A 16564-nucleotide genomic window follows, 5' to 3' on the forward strand; every position below is an offset into this window, starting at 1 on the left:
TCTCAAAAACAAGCAAACAAACAAACACAAAAAAGCAAGGAAACAAGATTCCATTCATAAATTCTGGACACAAAATGGTCATGAATCTAGACAATAGCTACTATTTATGAAGTGGCTGATTACTAAAATTCATAGTTACTGCCCTTGCCATGGTCTGAGGAGACAGCACACAAACTAACAATTTGCTAGGCAACTTCAGTATCTGATTTCAGTGCTTTCTGTTCCCATGTTAGTTTCTCAGAGAAGCACAATGACCATACACATCAATGCCTAAAAATGAGTTCTGGCTTCCTCAACTGTTCTGTTGGGCACTTGTAGATGTGGGAAATAGTCTTTGTCTGAAATGGTAACTGTGTTATTTCTGCCTTAGAGAATACTTTGTTCTCTTGTTAACAATTTCTGCACTTCCTGGCAGATGAACCTCCCTCAGCTCAAGCCCCTGTCCAGGGGCCACTCAGACACAGAAGCATTGCTGGGACATCTAAAAGTTGTGCTGTTCTCCTAAGAGTTACTAATTGTATTATGGACAATAGAACATTTGTCCAGAACATCTGCCTACTGTCTGTACATAGTACTATTGAAGATGGAGTTAATTGTAAGGCCTTATGGAAGGTGTATAGTAAATTTATAGACATGAAGTTTATAAATGACTTGTTGATGTCATTCTCCCAAAAATTAATTCATAAACTTGATTAAGTATAATAGCTTTTTTCCCCTTGAAATTTGACAAGCTGAAACTAAAATCCATGTGAAAAATAAAGAACCAGGAAAAACCAAATAATCAAAGAATAACTTTTTTGTGAGATGTAGAGGAATTTTAATCCAGCAACATGGTTACTCCAGCTGGAATAGGGACACACCTTTAATTTCAGGACACAGAGGCAAGCAGGTCACAAGGCCAACTTGGTACAGAACAAGTTCCAGCTATAGAAAGGCATGGTTGTACACAACGTTAATCCAATCCCAGAATTCAGGAGTCAGTTGAGAGGCAGTGCAGGGGAGTTGAGTTGGTGGCAGTTCAGTTTGTAGAATTCAGAGGCCATTTTACTGGGACAGTTTTACAGAGACGGGTTCCAGCTGAAGACAGAGTGAGCCAGAGAATGAGAAGAAGCCAGAAGATTAGAACAGGTTGCCAGAGTTAGTTTCAAGCCAAGCAGAGCAATTTAGCTAGAAGTTGAGAGAAGCCAGTTTGAATCAGCTTGGAAGCACATTTGGGCCAGAAGAGCTGAGTCGGACCTGCCATCCAGAACTTAGAAATAGCTTCCAGGCCATTGAATTGGTCAGTGTTTTGAAAGTTTGTTCATATGTAGTATTGCAAGAACATGTGAGAGGAGCTTTCCTGGGATAGGAATAGTTGGACAGAGCTGACAGGTGTTATTCATTTCATTTCCAAATATTATTACCATTGCTTTATGAAGTCGCTAGTCATTTGAGTGTGTCATGACTACATACTTGCCTCACATAACTACACGCTTTTCACTCTATCATGTATTTCATGCATCTGGAATCATTTCATTTCGGCCAACAAATTTTGTGAAGAGTTGACGTCTTGCTGTGTTTCCCAGGTTAGCCCCAAGCTCCTGGATCTGAGCTCCCCAGTGGCAGGACTGTGGAACACATCATTGTAGCCAGTGGAACACTGACTTTAGACTGGGTCTGTGGTAGTGAAGTCTTCAGGATTGTTTTCCTGAACATGCCTTTGTTTTCTTTCCCATTTGAAAGATATTTTTGCTAAGTGTTTGTCAAGTTGAAAGTGATTTTTTTTCCTGTGCTTTACAGAAATCAATCCATTTTGTTTGGTTTCATTGTTTTCTATTGATAAGCCAATAGCTGTCTTATTGTTGTTTCTCTAAAGCCAATGTGTCTTTTCTCTGTGCTTTTGAGTTGTCTTTGTTAGTTTTAAGCGGTCTTGCACAATGCATTTAAGTGTGGTTCTCTTGGTATTTAATTTGCTTGAGTTCAAGGAGCTTCTTAAACACGAAGTGTGAGACCTCTGCCTGCTTTTGAAGACTCTCATCTAGGTCTGCGTCATCCTTGTCAGTACTTGTGTTCTGAAGCCCTGGCCGTCCACACATCGATGTGTTCTGCACATTTCTTGTGCTCTTATGTTGCATTCATTTCTTCTCCCATGCTCTGGTGGATACTCTCTCACACCACGAAATTGTATCAGTTATCAACTTGATTAGACCTAGAATCATTTGGAGATGGGCCTCTGGTCCAGTCATGTGGAAGATTATTTTGATTACATTAATCAGCATAGAAAGACTGGCCCACTGGGTGGCGTCATTTTCTGGGCTGGAACCCAGTGTTGTTTGAAAGAGAAAGTGTGGTAGCTGAGAACAAACATTTGTCATTCTTTGCTTCTTGGCTGTGGATGCCATTTGACTAGCCTGCACCGAGATTCCCAGTGTGATCCCAGTGTGATGGGTGGGGCTACCACACTGAGCAGAAGCGAAATAAACCCTGCATTTTTTGTTACCCTTTCCGGGCATTTATTACAGAATCAGGAAACATTGTTTTGCAAGTTCTTGCTCACTCTTGCTCTTTCTGATGGGGTCTAGGCTAGTCTCAAACTCATTATGTGCTATAGGGTGGCCTTGAACTTCTATTCCTCTTTCCTCCACTTTCCAAGTGCTGGGATTATAGAAAGGAGTGTACCACCACACAATTTCTTTGTGTACATTTGTGGTGTATGTGTGTACTGTATACATACAAGTGTGTGTGTGTGTGTGTGTGTGTGTGTGTGTGAGTGTGTGTGTGTGTGAGTATGTGTGTGTGTGTGTGTGTGTGTGTGAGTGTGTGTGTGTGTGTATGTGTGTGTGTGTGTGTGTGTGTGTGTGTGTGCGCACGAGAGAGAGTGTGTTGGTACAAATGCAGAAGCCAGAGGGGGAAACTGAGCATTCTCTTTTATCACACTGTGTTTTATTCCATTGAGGCAGGTTGTCTTCTTGAACTTGGAGCTTGTGCTTTTTGGCTATGTATATGCGCAGGTCCTGAACTCTCAATTCCTAAACACTATATGTATATATGATTACTACTTTTCACATAGGGTTTAGCTGTATAGACCTTGCTGGTTTATAACTCGCTATGAAAATTAGAGTGGTCTCCAACTTTCAGCCATCCTCTTACGCCTGTCTTCTAAATCCTGGAATGAAAGGCACATCTAGATGTTGTTGGCCTTTCATTTGTCTTTTTATTCCTTGTATTCTGGTCAGTTGTGTTAGGGCAGTGAGGTGGGAGTGGGTGGGCAGGTAGGTGGGTGTGGGAGCAATCTCATAGAAGCAGAGGGGGGTGGAAACTGGGAAGGGTTGTTCTTATGGGGTTGCAACCCTCTTCAACTCCTTCAATTATTTTGTTAACTCCTCCATTAAGGACCCTGTTCTCAGTTCTATGGTTGGCTTTGAGCATCTGCCTCTGTATTTGTCAGGCTCTGGCAGAACCTCTTAGGGGACAGCTGTATTAGGCTCCTGTCAGCAAGCTCTTCTTGGCATCAGCAATATTGTCTGGGTTTGGTGGCTGACTGTGGGCTATCTCCAGGCGGGGCAGTCTCTGGATGGCCTTCCCTTCAACTTTGTCTCTGCATTTCCTCCTGTGAATATTTTTTTTTCCCCTTCTAAGAAGGACTGAAGCATCTGCATTTTGGTCTTCCTTCTTCTTGAGCTTCATGTGGTCTGTGAATTTTATCTTGGGTATTCAGAGCTTTTGGGCTAATAATATCCACTTATCAGTAAGTACATAACATGGGTGTTTTTTTGTTTTTTTTTGTGATTGGGTTACCTCACTATAAATAGGATGAAATTTTCTTTTTTTCTCTCTCTAAGGTTTTAATGCTCAGTTTTCACAAACACAAGTTTCTACCCAATTTTACAACATACAATAAAATGTTCTGGTCTTTAAAATGTGCATTATCCAACGATTCCTCATAGTCTTTTCCAATCTTTCAAAATCACCAGGAGTTTCTACCTAAGTAATACTCTACTGTATTTACACTTGAATTGCATGTCTTAAGAACAAACAAAATCCATGATGTTTTGGTTAACTCTGTATTTATAAAATGAAAAGCTCTATCAAAATACTTTTCACTGGAAAAATAAATAGAACAGACAATGGATCTACCAAAGTTCACATTCCCTTTGGCAGACGTCAGTGTGGGACAGTTCATGACAAGTACAATTTGCCCTTATCTCCCCAGAGCTGATCAGCTTCCAAGCTAACTGTTAAATTATTTCACTGAGATTCATCATGTCGGTGTCTGGTTCATTCCACATCATCTTCAGCCAAGCTCTGAGCACTTACAATTCTCTGACTAATGGTTGGAAGCTTGGTCAGAAGCATCTGGAACACTGGTGGTGGAAGAGTCTGCTGTAACACTTGCAGGAGCTGCTGAGGCTGTCCACACACAGCAATTGCATTTGTCAGGTGGTCCACACCCTTCTCGTAGTCACCTTGTGCCAATAAGTCTTCACCAAGCTGTATCTCTTCAAGAAAGAATTTCTGGACAGCATCAGCATCTTTTAAATCAGGTAGCGTGGAAAGACCAGCTCTCTCCTTAGCAAACTTCTGTTTCTTTCTTCATTCTCGAAGCCTGTTCTTGAAGTTGGGGTCACTCTGCCTTTTGCGGTAGAAGTAGATGCAGTACCCGATGAAGAGGGCACCGCACACGCCCGCGGCGATGGCGCTGTTCCGGCCCACCATTTCCGCTCCACTGGGGCGTGTGCAGGGCCACCGCAGCCCCCTTGGCAGTGGTTAGCTCCGACCGATCGGAGCACACCGGCCGCTCGCTGCCGCCAGTCTGCAGTCCAGTCGGAAAAGCAGGACGATATTTTCTAGATTCATTCATTCGTCTAAGAATTTCATGTAGTCATTGTTTTTAAGACATTTTGTTTTCATCCACGAGTATCCATGCATTTACCATTTAAAGAATATAAAAATTCATTCAATGTCAGTTAAACATCAGTGAAATTAAAAGAAAAGAACCAGATAACTTAGACATTTATATATTAAATATAGGTTAGTGATTTTAAGGAAAAACACCAAACAAACCCAAGGTTAAATGAGAAATTGTATCTCTAAAGAGTTTAAGTTGTCATTAGGAAATGCTCCACTAGTTTGAACTATTTCATGTTTCTTTTCATTTGGAAATATAGACATGACTAGAAAGCACTCAGCGGGCATGCCAAATTGAAACTGATTAACTTCTGACCTCTTTACATCATTTAATGAGGCAGCCTGCACATTGGCAGGAAGGAGCTCTGTCCAAACGCTGACGGTGAGATGATCCCAGCCGCCTAATCTGATGCTTGCGTTCACCCAAGGCTGATGGCTTCCGTGAATCCTAATCAGTCACAGTTGTTGGGAGAAGCAGTCCAGGTCTGGGCTTTCATGTATGAAAAATGCCTGTGATAAACAGAAAATAAAATTTTCTTTTGTCTCTGGTCAGGACAACTCAGTGACAATCCTGGCATTTGAAGAAGATGCTGGTGTGATCATATTGGTTAGATTATTTTTATTTTCATGAGCCAAGAAGCAAGGGTGGCCTGAGGCCTAGGTGGTGCATAGCAGCAAGTCAGCTGAATTTTCTGTGGAGGACACAGAGATCGAAAACAAATTGCCCAGAGATTGAAATAATTCCCACGGGGTCGCAGATGTCAACAGCATCTTTCAGAATTGGTTTTCTTTTTAAACTGGGAATTTCTTTCATGATGTCATCTAGCTATAAAAATGAGCCTCACATAAAACACGTTGAAAGTGGTTTGAGGGCGACAGGCGAGCTCTCAGCTGTGCGTTCTTTCATGTTATTTATGTCTATCACTGTTATTATCACAATTGTCACTGTCATCATTAACCGTTTACGGACTATAAAATATCAAGGGTGTAAGGAAGATCCCGACTTTACATCATAACTGTGAAATTAAAGGCTTCTTATACAGTTCCACCTAACTGTGCGGCATGGCTGTATGTGGTGAAATCTCAGTCATTCTCACATAACTGATAGAAATGGACTAAAATTTAGCCTTGCAAATCAACTTCAGTACCACAGCTATTGGGTAATGACTAAAGGCTGAGATGCTGAAGGAAGGAACGCTCTCCCAGCTGGGCAAGATAAGGGAGAGAGATTCCCTGCCTCTCTCCAAGACTTGGAGGAACCTCTGGAAATTCTGCCATTGCTATTTATGTCCCGTGAGATGCTAGTCCTGGCCTCAGTTCATCATCTTTGCCATCATCACTTTTGCACTGGGATGACAGGGAGCTGGCTCTGTATTGAATGCTGGAGGAAGGGCAGTGAGGAAGCTGTAGTTTGAAGTAAATGTGTGGTGCTGAGAGGAAGGCTTGGAATCATTCCCCATCTCCTGGATCCGGGACGGGACTCGATTTGTCAGATGCTGTGCTGTCGGGCCATCCTGCGGCGAAGGGCCTTTGCCTGCGAAGTCATCCCAACAGCCTCCAAAGTAGATTACATTTTAGGAATGATGCAATGAGGCTTGGACCATGGTGGGGGGACTGTGTTAAGGAGGACAGTTTCATCCCACAATTAAGAGTACTTTTTAAATATTTCATTTATTTGCTTTACCAAGTCTTTTGTATGTTGAAGTCCATGTTTAACTAATGAGCAAACTATTATTTGTGGAGGTTAAACAGAATGTCAGGCTCTGTAATTCTTTTATTTTTCTTAAATCATGTCCTAGTTTTCCATGCTATGTGGAATTAGATCTTTATGTAATGTATCAATGTAAGATTGGGCCTGTATCAGATTTACTACATATACATTAAGTAAATATACATTTACTACTATGCATTAAGGCATAGGTGGGCCTATGTTTTAAAAGTGCTTTATGCATCTTTGATTGGAATTAAATGGTTATAACTTGGTAAAATTTCTAGTGGTGGTTTATTTTACTTTCTTCTGGATCATTTGTTAGTGAGATTTGCTTGAAGGTAGTCAGACATGAAGAGACAAAATCTACAGCATCACAATGTAGCTTTTATTAAATTAATGTTTATCCTTTCACTGCAATATAAAGAGTTTTCCATTCTTTCTCTAGTTTATTGTCAAGAATTTTGACCTCCTTGCTTATGGAGTTAATACACACACACACACACACACACACACACACACACACACACACACACACACACACCACACCACATACATACCACAACTATCTGAGAAAATTACCTTAAAAAAAAAAAACCCACAAAAGACCAAAGTTGGCTTCTATAAGCTGCATGTCTGAACAAGTAATCTTTCTCTTGGGCAGAACACTGTATTTTACATTATTACCTCTGACAATTCAAATCCATTTGCTCACCGTTGTTGGTGCCTGACTTGAAGTGGAGTTTTTCTTTAAGGCTGCACTGTGAGTATACATATTGAAAACCGTTTTAAATGCTTCCAAGACTTAATTAGCGGAACATTATAGGCACACAGGAAATCCCCTGTGGTAGGGTTTTCTATTATGCTGCTGTGCCTGACACGATTCAGGCATGGTTTCTCCATTTTACAGAAAAGCTGGTGTGTAAGGTGGCTGTGAGTTAGTGGGGCCTGTTCAGATTCACATAGCAATGCAGGTGCAGTATAACCAACAGACCCTGTTTGATTAAAACCCTTGTCACTTTTGTCTTTTATTTTGCAAACACTCACCCCAGAAAAAACAATCCAGTGGCCAGGGCCTAGGGAGGGTCCACAAATCATCAGGATCAATCACGCCCATAGGGCAGTGTGGTAGCTCCAGAATTTTTATCTATGTGACTCCTCCGTGCCAAAGCTTTTATGATGTCAGAAGCAGCACACAATCGGCTTATTTCCCTAAACTGCAGTACAGGAGGGCTTCAGAGCAAGCTGGATTTGTTGGGAAAGGCTGAGTTTAAGGCATGGATCTACCATTCATTAGCTGAGAGACCTTGTACTATGGGCGGTGTTCAGCTTGTTTTCATTTCTGTTGCTTCACCATATGAAGACAATAGAAATTCCCACCTCAAAGGGAGTGTGAAGCTTGAACTGGGTGGTGTAGACAAGGCCGATGGCCCTCCTGCTTCTGCCTGCCTTTCATGTGCTCAACTTGGGCCTGGAGAAAGAAGGTCCAGTTCAATCCCTTTTATTTTGAAAACCCTTAAAAATCTTATTATTTTATACTTATCTAAAGTTTCATATATATGTGTCTATCTATTTGTGTATGTATAACTTATATATACATGTACATATATATTATATAGCTTATATATAAACATATATATCTCATAGATATACATAATTTTTTCAGATTAGTAATTTTTAAATTTACATCCTGATTGCATTTCCCCTCCCTCCTATCCTCACAGTCTCCTCTTTCTCTTCCCCTAAATTCTTTAAAAATTGGCTTGTGGTATTTTGTCTATTGATCTATTACATGTCTGTGTGAGTGTGTGTGTGTGTGTCAAGGCCAGAAATCAATATCAACTGTCTTTCTCAGTAGTTTGTCACCTTGTGTTTTAAGACAGGGTCTCTCATTGAACCTGGAGCTAACCGATTCATTTAGACTAGGATGACTAGAAAATCCCAACATTCTTCCAGTACTGCTTCCTCAGTACTGGATACAGGCATGTTCAGCTCCACCTGTACTGGGGTTTTAAACTCCTCTCCTCACATGTAGAGTGACCCCAGCTCTGACCCCCGATTCCCTGTGGTTTTCTTTTAACTCACACACCTGCTTGTGTGAAGCAGATGCCACAGCACATATCGAACCATGGTCTTAGAGACAAGAGATCTTGGAAGCACACTATCACAGGGTTTATCTTGGCCAAACGTGAAGGCTTGACCACTAGTTCTGGGTTTGCAAATAATGGTGTGACTGTATTCTCTGGGCTCACGGCTATGTTTTTTTTTTTCCATACTAGGCATACAGAAGGAATTTCTTGCTTACACTGAGGTATTCATCTATTAAACACTGACTGGATAGGAAACGCCAGTCTAACCCCTTATAGAGCTTCCGTTCTGCATAGAGGAAGTTCCTCATTAAATACACATTTCCTGTAGCTCAGCTATGTGGAGCTGCCAGCTGACTGGATGGACCTGAACACCAGCTTGGGGTGCTGATGTACTTTTAGAAATAGCAAAGGTTTTAGAAAGCAGCTTTAGAGGGGTATTTTGTTGTGTCAAGATGATAAAAGAAGTGAGGGCATTCGCCACATCTGCTCCTGTGTCCTGACGTTTGGGTTTCTTCTATCTCTGATACTTTCCTGACAGAAACCTATCAAACTCTGCCATGTATACTTATTTGAATTCTTTGTTAAATTTTGCTTTTTTGATTCAAGATTATCCTTAATATAGGAACCCGGTTTCATAGAGTTTTCAGTGAAAACTCTGGTGTTGGGAATGGAGAGTCACAAAATGATTCACCGTCATTGTGAGCCTTTAGGGATGTCTGAACACTGAGGCTTCAGGATTGTCCTGATCTATGTGTGCTCTTTGACAGTTGAGCAGAACAGTGGACGAGAAGTTGCTCCTTGTTTTCAAGGGTAGCTTGAGATGTGTTTCTAACACACCCAACATATTAAGGTCTATGAGGTTGTCAGAGTCACCAATAAAACTCAATTGACTTGTTCTTCAAGTCTTTGGTAAGAGAAGGAAAAAGATAGCACAGCAATGGGAAAATAGCATCATGTTGGTGAGACTAGTGTTTTAAGGAATAAAATGTCATGAGAAATGCATATACATACATATGTATCTATACATACATACACATGACATAATGTGACATGTAAAAATTACTTTGTATCAGGTATTGTGTAAGATTTATAGCTATAGTGCCCCATTTCATTTTCAGAACGTTCAATGAGGTGTTATATTTATCTTGAGGAACAGAGAAATGTGTATGTTGCCTCTAGTTTTGCAGAAAACAGCAGAACTAGAATTTAACCTCAAAATGTCTTTCTCTAAACATGTGCTTTAATGCAGAGTAAATTTAGAAAAATGTAGTAGTAGCAATACTCCAGGCAAAGTCTGCTCAGGCAGCACAAGATCAAGCTCCAAAGGGGTCTTGCATGGTGTATGATGCCTGAGTTATATAACGCTATGTGGATGTGAACACATGACAAAATCGAGAAGAAAGGGTAGAGGACATCTCAGTCCTGAACATCCCAAATCATCATTCCTCTCTGGGATGAACTTATTTTCTGAGAGTTGCAGTGTAGGCGTTCAAGGGAGCACCCCACAGTCTTTCATTGACCTAGCCACCTATGCAAATCATCAGTTGTTCTTTCTCTAAATCTTTACCTCCAATGTAGTTAAAATATCTGACTATATTCCAGACAATGTCTTGGTTTCAGGTCGTGCTTGATACCCAAACATTTCTGCTCTGTTTTTAGTCCATCTCGGAAAATACTATAATGGATAAAAAGTAACATCTACACGTCCCCAGTCTTCTTAAATCCAGGTGTGACCACTGGAATACCAGCAAACAAGAGTTCTTCTGAGCCTGGGTCCTAAGTCCCAACACACACATATTCTACATGCCTTTGACGTTCAGGTTCCCGTGGCTCAGATTTTATTAATCAGGAAGAGGCAATACCCTAGAGCTTTTTATTCAGAGTGATTAATAATCTGGCAGGCTAGCATTCATCACTTACTTGTTAGAAATACAAAACCAAGGCTTCTCCTGACTTCTAGACCAGAAACTTCATTAGAAACAAAACAGCAACAACAACAATAACACCAACAAATCAACAACAATCACTATAAACATTTCACCCTGGATATTATGCTTAGAAGAAATGAATCCTTTCTGAGTTTCTTTGCCAGCTGATGCTTGGAGGACAACCTCTATACCTAAGGGTCAGGGAAAACAGAGAAAGAGCAGGTGGGGAGATAGTATCAGGCAGGGGACCTGCTGCTGGATTCTAGACCTGACAGAGAAGAAGCACCCGTGAATCTCAACATAATGGCTACCTAAGCAAGACCCCCACAAAGACAACAGCAGATGGCACACCAGCATGGATGGGGGAAAATTCAGAGCTGGATGAAGAGCTTCAGGCAACCAGTGGCTGCTGAGAAAAGTAGAATCTGTTTTCTCTAGAAATGAGCCCACTGATATAGAGGTCCCAAGTGGTCAGCTCTAAATACATGTACATATGAACACTCAATGGGCCCAATAGACTTGGTAGATAGATGGTATGTGGATATAAGTATGTATTCTATATCTCTATAAAAATGTAAAATAAAGAAGAAGAGATCACAAATTTGAGAGGTGTCATCTTCGTTCATAATAACATATGTTTGTAACCATACTGGGACTGGGAAGAGATCCTTATAGTTTGGGGATGGCTGGGTTTGGAGAGATGATAATGTCTCAGCTCTCTCAGTAGGGAAGTAACATTTTGTACTTAACTCATAGGGTGAATCTCCTCTTAGAAACTGCACTTTAAACCAGAACCTCAGTGATGTGAACACACATTAAAATCAGATGAGTCAATGACAGGGGAAGTCCTGGGTTTCCAAGTTGTTACCTGAAACACAGATACTCTGGCAACTGGTCCTCTGATCTCAAGACTGTTATGGTAAGAATGGAATAAGCATTTATTGTACGCTGCTATAGTTTGAGAGCTCTTTGTTATAATGATAGGTCAGTCACTTATGCTATGAAATGCAAGTTTGTTGTCTTTCACTGGACTTAGAAAACATGGCATCAGGATTCTGACCAGAAGTAGGATTCAACTTGAATGCTTTCTTAAAAATGTTTTATTGGATATTTATTTATTTACATTTCAACTGTTATTCCTTTTCCTGGTTTTCCCTCCACAAACCCCTCATTCCATTCTTCCTCCCCCTTCTTCTGTGAGGGTGCTCTTCCACACACCCACACACTCCCACATCACCACCTTAGCATTCCCTTACACTGGGACATGGAGCCTTTACAGGACCAAGGACCTCTTTTTCTATTGATGCCAGATCAGGCCATTCTCTGCGACATTTGCATCTGGAGCCATGTTTCCTCTTTGGCTGGTGGTTTAGTTCCTGGGAGCTCTAGGAGGTCTGGCTGGTTGGTATTGTTGCTCTTCCAATGGGGTTGCAAACTCCCTCAGCTCCCCCAGTCCTTTCTCTAACTCTTCCATTGGGGTCTGAGTGCTCAGTCTGATAGTTGGCTACAAACATCAGCATCTGTATTGTTCAGACTCTGGTAGAGCTTCTCAGGAGACAGATGTATCAGGCTCCTGTCAACAAGTGCTCTTTGGCATCAGCAATAGTGTCTGGGTTGGGTGTCTGCATATGGAATGGATCCCCAGGTGGGGCAGTCTCTGTATGGCCTTTCCTTCAGCCTCTGTTCCACTCTTTGTCCCCATTTATTTCCTTTAGACAGGAGCAATTGAATAGTCCTAATAAAGAGATTTTTAAAATAAGAGTTGGGCTCAGGCCTCATGTGGACCGCTTTTCAAGGCACTTGGTGTAAACGGAAGGAAAGCTCCTGATGTGCAGAAGTAGTCTGGAGTCAAGAACATGAATGTATCAGTGGTTTAGGGGAAGGTACCTGAAAAATGGAACAGATTGAGGATATGGCTGACAGAATCCTGAAGGAAGTGAGAGGAAAAGAACAAACTCATGGTTCAAGGTTATTCTGACACAGGAAGGAAGCAGGCACAGATGTCAATCTAGTTGAGGGCGGGGAGGGGCAGGTATGAGGGAGCTCATACCTTTTTTGGAATAGGAGGTAGGTGGGGTTTCATTCTCAGGGAGAGGACTTGCCCCTGCCCTGGTCTGAGGAGACTGTATAGGAATTGGGGGGTGGGGAACAAACTGAGTAGCTTCAGGAGGACAACTGCAGGTAGCTTAAAAATCTCTACTGCTTTGTTTTGAGAACAAAGTGGTCCAAGTATACCATTCTTGCCTGTCAAGAAGTCATGATTTCTGATGAGGAATCTCCTACAGTACAGGTTGATAAAGAATTTCCTCAGAGTGGAATAGTATTACTAGCATCCTATCTTGAATTACCACGTGACATTTCAGACACCCAAATTTCATTACTGGTTCTCTGCCTGGCTACCAGGGCTTAGCCTCTTGTTCACTTGGTCGCTTCCAGAGAATGACAGCACAGTACAACAGAGCAGCTTGCTTCTGGCTCACGCATTCACACTGGAAGCTCACCTGTGTGGGAAAGTACTATGACCAGCGCTGATGCCAACACATCCTGTGTACTGTGTGCTTGGCAGTCTGGGAAGATAAAGGCTGGCTGCCTACTTTGAGCCCTGGGATGCTGCCACTTCATAATCATCTCCACGCAAGCAGCCTTTGCTGGCCAAACCATCGGGCCAGATGCTGGCTTCTCTTGGGTAACTGTTTTAATGACAGGATTTCTTTTATGTACACAATGCTTTTCCCTATCTGTATTTGAATTGGGATCTCTCTGTCAGTGCTGAATTACTGAAGAAAAATGAAACCAAGATGTAAAGTTCTTGTTTTCTACGCAGCTCTTGACTCTGTATGATAAATTATCACCACTTTGTATATGCTGTATTATATACTTTTAGATGTTTTTAAAAGGATAAAAGAAGCTGTGTGTACATCTGTCTGCTGTGTCTGTGCGCAGGTGAGTGCAGAATGCAGAAGGGGGCATCACTTTCTTTGGAGCTGGATTTGTGAGCTGCTTGAAGTGGGTGCTGGGAGCCAAAGCCGGGCTTTCTGCAAGAGCAGTGAAGGCTCTTAACTGCTGGCCCATCTTTCTAGTTCCTGTTTTTGTTTTTGTTAGAATATATGAGCAGGAGATGATTTGGGAAATATCGTTTAATATTTTTGGTAATATTTATGTCAGAATAAATTTCATTTTTAATACATTAGGCATGTGGGCTTTTGACATGAATTAATCAAATAATTTAAAGTAAGTTTTTGCTCTATTTTTTTCTTCTTCTTAATTCCAGGAGTAAAATAGTTGGCCCTCCGTGGGATAATTGCCTTTCTCTGATGCTTGTCTTCCCTTTTTAATCCCCCCTTTCTTCTTTACCTGGCTTTCTCTCTTGTTTTCCTGCTACAGTGCTGGGAATCAAAGTTAGAGCCGTGCCTTCACTAGGCAGAGCTCAGTTACAGAGCCCCCCACCCCCAGTTTTTTCTGTCCTATTCCTAATAGAGATGAAATAGAACCAACCCAATGCCTATCGTTGATGAACGGTCCATGTACATGGTGGAATTTTATGCAGCCTTAAAGAAAAATGAAAACTTGAAATTTGCAAGAAAATGGGTGGATCTGAAAAAGATTCTACTGAGTCAGGTAACTTAAGCCCAGAAAAACAAAGACCCATATGTTTCTTTTTTCTTATTGTGGGTGCTAGCCTTGACTCTCATGTGTTTACCTTGGAGGATTTGGGGAACCCAAGATACTAACAAAGGAAGAGAGGTGGTTGGCTGGCTGCCTTACGGCAGAAGACACAGTAAGTGACACGCAGATTAAATAAGTGTTGAGAGGAGGTATCGTGAAGGGCAGAAAGGTTCAAGTGGGGAGAGAAGGGGCGTGTGGGAGACACAGGGGAAGGGTGTAAAACAAAGGAGGTTTGAGAAAAATCACTTAGGCCCAATCCAAAAAAAAAAAAAAAAATAACATGCAGTTTAAAGGCATAAGCCCTATAAGATTAGACAATGCAGACCCCAGAAGCAATGGTTAGTAAACAGAAACCCCAGCACTAAGTATGGGACACCCCTGTAGGAGTTGTTTGTCAGGAAGGTCCTCAAAATAGCATAGGCTCTTGCCTGCTGGTTCCCTACGAGCGCTAGTTGATAAAAGACAGACACCACTGCTCTAGTAAGCACATTTGGATGCAAGGTGTAGGGAAATCAAGCTGGAACTGGGCTGAAAGATTCCCACTACGGGCTGGCTCTAATGGTGTTACATGGTGCAACTGAGACTATTAAGAGATAAAGGTATCCAGTGTTAATTCAGCTCTAAACTCTACAAACTACAGTACCCGCCTGCCAGGTGAACTGTATCCATTATTAGTGCAAAGGTGGTACAACTGTTATGGGAATAACCACCTGCCCCTTACTTGAACTTGGGGCTTTGATTAAAAGAAGGAATTCCTGCCTAATGCTGTTAATCTGTGTGGTTGTTTGAATATGCTTGGCTCAGGGAGTGGGACTATTTGGAGGTATAGCCTTGTTGGAGGAAGTATGTCATTGTGGGCATAGGCTTTAAGAACTTTCTCCTAGCTGCCTGGAAGCTAGCCTTCTATTTCCCTTCAGAACAAGATCTTGAACTTTCAGCTCCTCCTGCACCATGCCTGCCTGGATGCTGCCATGTTCCCATCTTGATGATAATGGACTGAACCTTTGAACCTGTAAGCCAGCCCCAATTGAATGTTGTCCTTTTAAGACCTTCACCATGGTGCCTGTTCACATCAGTTAAACCCTAACTAATACAATATGACCAATAAAATAAAATAAAATAAAATAAAATAAATCCATGACTAAAATGGTCTTCGACTGTGAGGGTTAGGGACCTAAGGTGGCTGCTTAGATGAGTTGACAGAATCAAACTATTTCTTAAATATCTCTGTTTCTATCCATAGACAAAGGCCATTCTTATTTGTAAATGGAGAAACTACCCCATGCAGGGCACAGAGGTAAATGCAAGGAAAAAAAAAAACAGTTGAGGGTCTAGCCCTATACAAGACACTTATACAATTCTCTTAAGGCCCAGGGAAGAAAGGGCATAACAAATGTAGGAGAGGTAGGGAGAGGAGTTTTGGATTATCATCTTCAAGGCATGACACGGTCATGGCAATCGGGAACTAGTAGTAATTGTGCATACTTTCCCTGGGTTCTTAGATGTGATGCCCTCCTAACAACCAGCTATGAAGGAAGAAGGAACACATGGAGCCCTTACTGCTGATCCATTGGCAGCCAACAGATCCTGGGAGATGCTAAAGTTTAAAACCCATGTAGTTACCCACTGGGGAGCCCACCAGGTTCTTTTGATTATTTCTGAGTTTAAGACCACACAGAGAGCACTGGCTCAACTGTGTAGGACACTCTACAAAATTGAAATCAATAGTAGGGGAAATGGATCTGTAGTGAGGGAAGAGGCCTATTGGAGGTGGGAGTGAGGTAGGAGGGGCTCAGGGGGAGGTGAGAGTGAGGTAGGAGGGGGTCAGGGGGAGGTGAGAGTGAGGTAGGAGGGGGTCAGTGGGAGGTGAGAGTGAGGTAGGAGGGGGTCAGGGGGAGGTGAGAGTGAGGTAGGAGGGGGTCAGGGGGAGGTGAGTGTGAGGTAGGAGGGGGTCAGTGGGAGGTGAGAGTGAGGTAGGAGGGGGTCAGGGGGAGGGAGAGTGAGGTAGGAGGGGGTCAGGGGGAGGGAGAGTGAGGTAGGAGGGGGTCAGGGGGAGGTGAGCGTGAGGTAGGAGGGGGTCGGGGGGAGGTGAGAGTGAGGTAGGAGGGGGTTAGGGGGAGGTGAGTGTGAGGTAGGAGGGGGTCAGGGGGAGGTGAGTGTGAGGTAGGAGGGGGTCAGGGGGAGGTGAGAGTGAGGTAGGAGGGGGTTAGGGGGAGGTGAGAGTGAGGTAGGAGGGGGTCAGGGGGAGGTGAGAGTGAGGTAGGAGGGGGTCAGTGGGAGGTGAG

General features: G+C 42.4%; 2 pseudogenes across 2 annotated transcripts in view; one reads left to right on the forward strand and one right to left on the reverse strand.

Moving 5' to 3' along the window:
- Positions 1-4088: 4088 nt before the first annotated feature.
- LOC308417207 (mitochondrial import receptor subunit TOM20 homolog) lies at positions 4089-4695 on the reverse strand (annotated as a pseudogene). The gene has a single exon. The product of its transcript is annotated as a mitochondrial import receptor subunit TOM20 homolog (transcript).
- Positions 4696-14111: 9416 nt separating this feature from the next.
- The window catches only part of LOC308417229 (T-complex protein 1 subunit zeta-like), a 120644-nt pseudogene continuing 118191 nt past the window's right edge, over positions 14112-16564 (forward strand). Inside the window, exon 1 of the transcript in view lies at positions 14112-14231. The product of the transcript in view is annotated as a T-complex protein 1 subunit zeta-like (transcript). The remainder of the gene's footprint in view (positions 14232-16564) is intronic.

The sequence above is a fragment of the Micromys minutus genome (assembly GCF_963924665.1).
Source record: "Micromys minutus genome assembly, chromosome: 1".
NCBI classification, from domain to species: domain Eukaryota; kingdom Metazoa; phylum Chordata; class Mammalia; order Rodentia; family Muridae; genus Micromys; species Micromys minutus.